Raw genomic sequence first — 6,512 nt, 5'->3', positions numbered from 1 at the left:
TACTACGACACGTGCGCGCCTCTACATCGAACAGTATGTACCTACACGTTCGCGACCAGAATGACAACGATACGTACGCTTCGACCAGGTGGGTCCCAGCAGTCAGGGGGCGAATCATGTTTTTTTGCCCGGACGCACTTCCTTGCGTGCGAAGATCTAGATGGTGGGTCCCAGCTGTCAGGGGCAAATGTTTTTTCGTGAAATACGGCGGCCCGTCCGGTGGGTCCCGCTGTCAGGTGAAGGAATAATTATTTTGCGCGTAATAAGGAGGCACTTCCTTGCTGCGGCCGTGGACCCAGCTGTCAGCCTTTCCATGTACAGTCCACGTCTGATGGAAGCTGTTCCTTGACCATGTTGACCACGCCGCGCCAAGAGCACCAGGGCGGTGGACGACGGTGAGGCCTAGGAAGGGGACGACGCGGAGCCGGGGAAGACGCGGTAGTGGATGCCCACGCGTAGAGGAGTATGAGGGTTCACTGTTTCACTGCTGTGTGAGGCTGCCGTCGCCGCAGAATAATAGGTGTTGTTGGTGAGTAGAGGGATGGCCTGGCCAGCGGTGGGAGTAGTAGGGGGCGGTGAGGCCTCCGCCGCATCGCAGCCGGCCACGGGAGGCAGGAGCACGAGGCACGACCGGCGCTGGTTTGGGCGGCTGGAGCAAGAAGACCAGAGGATGAAGAAGCACTACGGCTGTTTGATGGACATCGTACGGTCACTAGAGCTAGAATCATGCATATTGACTAAGTTGACAAAGCCCTCCGTCACCGTCAACTTAGTAGGCCCACAAGTCAGCCTGCCAGTATACTGGGTCCCAGCTAGCAGGGGGGTATTCATTTTTTTGTGTGTAATAAGGAGGCACTTCCTTCCGTGTGACGATATAGCTGGTGGGTCCAAGCTGTCAGCGGCGGTAACATTTTTTTCGCGAAATACAGAGGCCCTTTCGGTGGGTCCCAGATGTCAGGTGGAGGAATCATTATTCTGCGCATAATAAGGAGGCATTTCTTTGCGTGCGGCCGTGGACCCAGCTGTCAGCCTCTCCACGTACAGTCCACTTCAGATGCATGTCGGTCGTTGACCACGTTGACAAGGCCGCACCGAGAGCACCAGGGCGGTGGACGACGGCGAGGCCTAGGAAGGGAACGACACGGAGGCAGGGAAGACTCGACAGTTGTTTCCCACGCGAAGGGGAGTACGACTGTATGAGGGTTTACTGGTTCGTCTGCCATAGCCGGAGAATAACAGCAGGTGTGGGTGAGTAGAAGGGTGGCTAGGCCAGCGATGGGAGTACGGTGGGGCGGTGAGGCCTGCACGGCAGCACAGCCGGCCGCGGGGAGGAGGGAGCAGGCAGTCCCACCAGCGCTTGTTTGAGCGGCTGGAGCAGGAAGAGCAGAGATTGAAGAAGCACGACGGCCGTTGGATGGAAATCCAACAGTCACTGCTTGTGCGTCAACCTTTTTTTAGGAAAGCCTCAACTTTGTGGAAAATAGCATACAACCCATCTGCCATTATTTCTAATAATTTACAGCCCATTTGCTAATTCTTAAGGTTTTTCTTGGAGCCCATATTCTTTTTGTTAGCGTTACAGCCCATATTGTGGCCACGGTTAAAAAATTATACGAAATTTTGAATATTTCGGTGCGGTCCGAACTGTTTTTAATCCCGAAATTTCGAGTCACATTCAAACTGATTTTAAAAATAAATGTATATCAATATAAAATCCAACAAATTGTCCACGCATAAAAATCAATGCAATTTAAAATCTCGAAATGAAAAAAAGTAATTTGAAACTAATTGCCGGTTTGATGTGTTTTAAAAATGTACAACCCATTTCTCATTACTGATAGGCCATTTTCTCGGCCAGCCGAATGAAGCTCTCCTTGTCTTGAAAGATTTGCAGCCCAACAGGCCTGACAAAGCGACTTACTTGGCAAATCACAAAGAAACTGGGCTGTGGCCGTGGACCCAGCTGCGGCCGTGGACCCAGCTGTCAGCCTTTCCATGTACAGTACTCTTCCGATGGAAGTCGGTCATTGACCACATTGACCACGCCGTGCCGAGAGCACCAAGGCGGTGGACGACGGCGAGGCCTAGGAAGGGAACGACACGGAGCCGGGGAAGACGTGGCAGTGGATGCCCACGCGTAGAGGATTATGAGGGTTCACTGGTTCGCTGCGGTGTGAGGCAGCCGTCGCCGCAGAATAACAGGGGCTGTGGGTGAGTAGATGGATGGCCTGGCCAGCGGTGGGAGTAGTAGGGGGCGGTGAGGCCTCCGCCGCATCGCAGTTGGCCACGGGAGGTAGGAGCACGAGGCACGACCGGCGCTGGTTTGGGCGGCTGGAGCCAGAAGACCAGAGGTTGAAGAAGCACTACGACTGTTTGATGGACATCGTACGGTCACTGGAGCTAGAATCATGCATATTGACTAAGTTGACAAAGCCCTCCGTCCCCGTCAACTTAGTAGGCCCACAAGTCAGCCTGCCAGTATACTGGGTCCCAGCTAGCAGGGGGAGTATTCATTTTTTTGTGCGTAATAAGGAGGCACTTCCTTCCGTGTGAAGATATAGCTCGTGGGTCCATGCTGTCAGCGGCGGTAACATTTTTTTCGCGAAATACAAAGGCCCTTTCGGTGGGTCCCAGATGTCAGGTGGAGGAATCATTATTTTGCGCATAATAAGGAGGCATTTCCTTGCGTGCGGCCGTGGACCCAGCTGTCAGCCTCTGCACGTACAGTCCACTTCAGATGCATGTCGGTATTTCCACGTTGACCAGGCCGCGCTGAGAACACCAGGGCGGTGGACGACGGCGAGGCCTAGGAAGGGAACGACACGGAGGCAGGGAAGACTCGATAGTTGTTTCCCACACGGAGGGGAGTACGACTGTATGAGGGTTTACTGGTTCGTCTGCCGTCGCCCGAGAATAACAGCAGGTGTGGGTGAGTAGAGGGATGGCTAGGCCAGCGATGGGAGTACGGTGGGGCGGTGAGGCCTGCACGGCAGCACAGCCGGCCGCGGGGAGGAGGGAGCAGGCAGTCCCACCGGCGCTTGTTTGAGTGGCTGGAGCAGGAAGACCAGAGATTGAAGAAGCACGACGGCCGTTGGATGGAAATCCAACAGTCACTGCTTGTGCGTCAACCTTTTTTTTAGGAAAGCCTCAACTCTGTGAAAAATAGCATACAACCCATCTGTAATTATTTCTAATAATTTACAGCCCATTTGCTAATTCTTAAGGTTTTTTTGGAGCCCATATTCTTTTTGTTAGCATTCCAGCCCATATTGTGGCCACGGTTAAAAAATTATACGAAATTTTGCATATTTCGGTGCAGTCCGAACTATTTTTAATCCCGAAATTTCGAGTCACATTCAAACTGATTTCAAAAATAAATGTATATCAATATAAAATCCAACAAATTGTCCACGCATAAATATCAATGCAATTTATAATCTTGAAATGAAAAAAAAGAAATTTGAAACTAATTGCCGGTTTGATGTGTTTTAAAAATGTACAACCCATTTCTCATTACTGATAGGCCATTTTCTCGGCCAGCCGAATGAAGCTCTCCTCGTCTTGAAAGATTTGCAGCCCAACAGGCCTGACAAAGCGACTTACATGGCAAATCACAAAAAAACTGGGCCGTGGCCGTGGACCCAGCTGCGGCCGTGGACCCAGCTGTCAGCCTCTCCACGTACAGTACTCTTCCGATGGAAGTCGGTCGTTGACCACATTGACCACGCCGCGCCGAGAGCACCAAGGCGATGGACGACGGCGAGGCCTAGGAAGGGGACGACGCGGAGCCGGGGAAGACGCGACAGTGGATGCCCACGCGGAGAGGAGTACGAGGGTTCACTGGTTCGGCTGCGGCATGAGGCTGCTGTCGCCGTAGAGTAACAGGGGGTGTGGGTGAGTAGAGGGATGCCCTGGCCAGCGGTGGGAGTAGTAGGGGGCGGTGAGGCCTCCGCGGCATCACAGCCGGCAACGGGTGGCAGGAGCACGCGGCACGACCGGCGCTGCTTTGGGCGGCTAGAGCAAGAAGACCAGAGGTTGAAAAAGCACTATGGCCGTTGGATGGACATCGTATGGTCACTGGAGCTAGAATCGTTCATATTGACTAAGTTGACAAAGCCCTTCGTCCCCGTTAACTTAGTAGGCCCACAAGTCAGCCACCCACTATGGTGGGTCCTAGCTAGCAGGGGGTATTCATTTTTGTGTGCGTAATAAGGAGGCACATCCGTGCGTGCGAAGATATAGCTGGTGGGTCCGACCTGTCAGCGGGGCAACGTTTTTTTCGTGAAATACAGAAGCCCTTCCCATGTACAGTCCACGTACAGTACGTAATAAGGAGGAACTTTCCTAGCGTGCGACCATGGACCTCGTGGGTCCCAGCCGTCAGGCTCTCCACGTACAGTCCTCTTTCGATGACTCTCGTATGTTGACCACGCCGCGCGCACCGGGGCGGTGGACGACGGTGAGGCCCCAGACTGGAACGACCCGGAGATGGGGAAGACGCGGCAGTGGAGTCGCAGACGGAGAGGAGTGGGAAAGTTGACTGGTTCGGGTGTGGGGCGGGCCTACACTCGGCAGAGAATAACAGGAGGTGCGGAGTGGATGGATGGCCTGGCCGTCGGCGGGGTAGCGTTTCGCTGAGGAGCGCAAAACAACGCCGCTAGACGCCGGAGGCTGGAGCAGGCGGTCCCAGCAGCGCTGGGGGAAGAAGACGAGAGATTGAAGAAGAATGCCAGCCGTTGGATGTAAATCCAACGCCTTCTTAGGCTTCGACCTACTGGCCCACATGTCAGCCAGTCCATTTGTTTTTTTAGTCCATTTGGTGGGCTGGGTGAAACAATGATGTAGCATCTATGCAGCCCGTTTATATATATGGTAGAATTTAAAGCCCATTTGCATTTTTCTCGAAATCCGCGGACTTGCTGGGCTGGGTGAAAATATCATGTTGGGCTAGACGGAGAAATGTTATAAAAACATAAACACATGATTGCACGTCTATTACTGCATTGGTCAGTAAAATCTTTGCAAGCTTATGTACGCAATCACTAGGAGTTAACTTGCCAAGTTATATATAAACAATTATTATTATTTTGTAAGAACTTTCAACTTATGAAATAAAATATCATTTAAATTTGATGAGTTAATAGTACCTAGGGTATTATTATTTTTTAGGCTAGACGTGGGACAGTTGAGTTGGTTCTAGGGAAAAGTACTGGGAGAAAACTCAGTTTACATCGAAAAAGAAAGTGGGAGAAAATTCAGGGAATTTTTTTAGCATGGTCCCTCTTACCTCCCCTTTTCACATGAGAGGTAAGAGTACATAATCTGAGCCATTGATTTGATTAAATAGTGGTCTGATTTACTCTTACCTTCTTACCTCCCATGTGAAAAGAGGGGGTAAGAGGGAGCATGTTAGAATTACTCAAAATTCAGATATAGGATTAATGAAAACGAAAAATAGAACTGAGCTGTATAGGAAGAGGACGAAAGATTGAACAAAATAAATAAATACAAATGGATAGGTGGTTGGTCCCATATGTCTGTGTACGAGACCTGCTGGGTCCACCTGAGAAGGGGAATATGTTGGGAGGAAGGAGATTCAAAGCACGGCAGCCGAGTGAACTAGTTTTTTTAACAGACAAGTGAACTAGTTACATACATAAGCAAATAGCCACTAAAAAAAGCAAACAGGTTAATGGGTTCTTAAAAGAAATATTTTGGAAAAAACAGATAATTACGACACTTAGGCTAATGCATGAAACACTCAAATGATAAAGGTGCTTATAAACAGATAAAGTACAACATCTAGACCTTCCTGGCACGCATGATCATGACGCTGCGGCTATCCGTGTACTCGTCGGTTACGGGAAGCAGACACGCCCTCATGTCCAAGATCTGCCTGTACATGTCGTAGCATGCGTATGCGTCCTTGGCCACGTAGGTTATGTAGACTAGATTCAGAGGTACCTCCGACGTGTTCAGGTCCTTGGTATCGTTGTCTTCTTTCATGTTGGCGTATCAGGGGTCGATGATGGTCTCAGCGAGGTCATGCACGGAGTCCTTCTCCTGCTCGTTGCTGATGATCTTGTATTGCTTCTGGATGTCGACAAGCTTGTTGCGCCAGATGGCCGAATCGTCGCGTTCTTCCTTCTCTCCACTGTAGCGAAGGTGCAGTCGGCGCTGCCGATGAAACGGGCGAATGCTCCAGAACCTCTGATGGCCCTACAGAAGTGGTAGATGAGAACCTCGTCCCGCACACATACCTGGGCGACGGTGATCCGCTGGTCCCTGTCAGCAGACGAATGGATGGGCACAAGGTCTAGTCCTGCAACCTTGTGCTTTCTCGTCCTGTAGGTACTGCTTGAACTCGGCGAGGCAGAGCTTCACCGAGTCTGGATCGTTGGTGTACATCACATTCAACTTGGTGCAGCCACAGGACTGAACGGCGAACTCAAAGGGAAACTCCTTGCTGAAGTCCATATCCAGCAGGCTCACCCCTCGGATCGCCATTGGAG

The sequence above is a fragment of the Aegilops tauschii genome, chromosome 7 (genome assembly GCF_002575655.3).
Source record: "Aegilops tauschii subsp. strangulata cultivar AL8/78 chromosome 7, Aet v6.0, whole genome shotgun sequence".
Lineage (NCBI taxonomy): Eukaryota > Viridiplantae > Streptophyta > Magnoliopsida > Poales > Poaceae > Aegilops > Aegilops tauschii.
Note: the sequence above shows the minus strand (reverse complement) of the source record.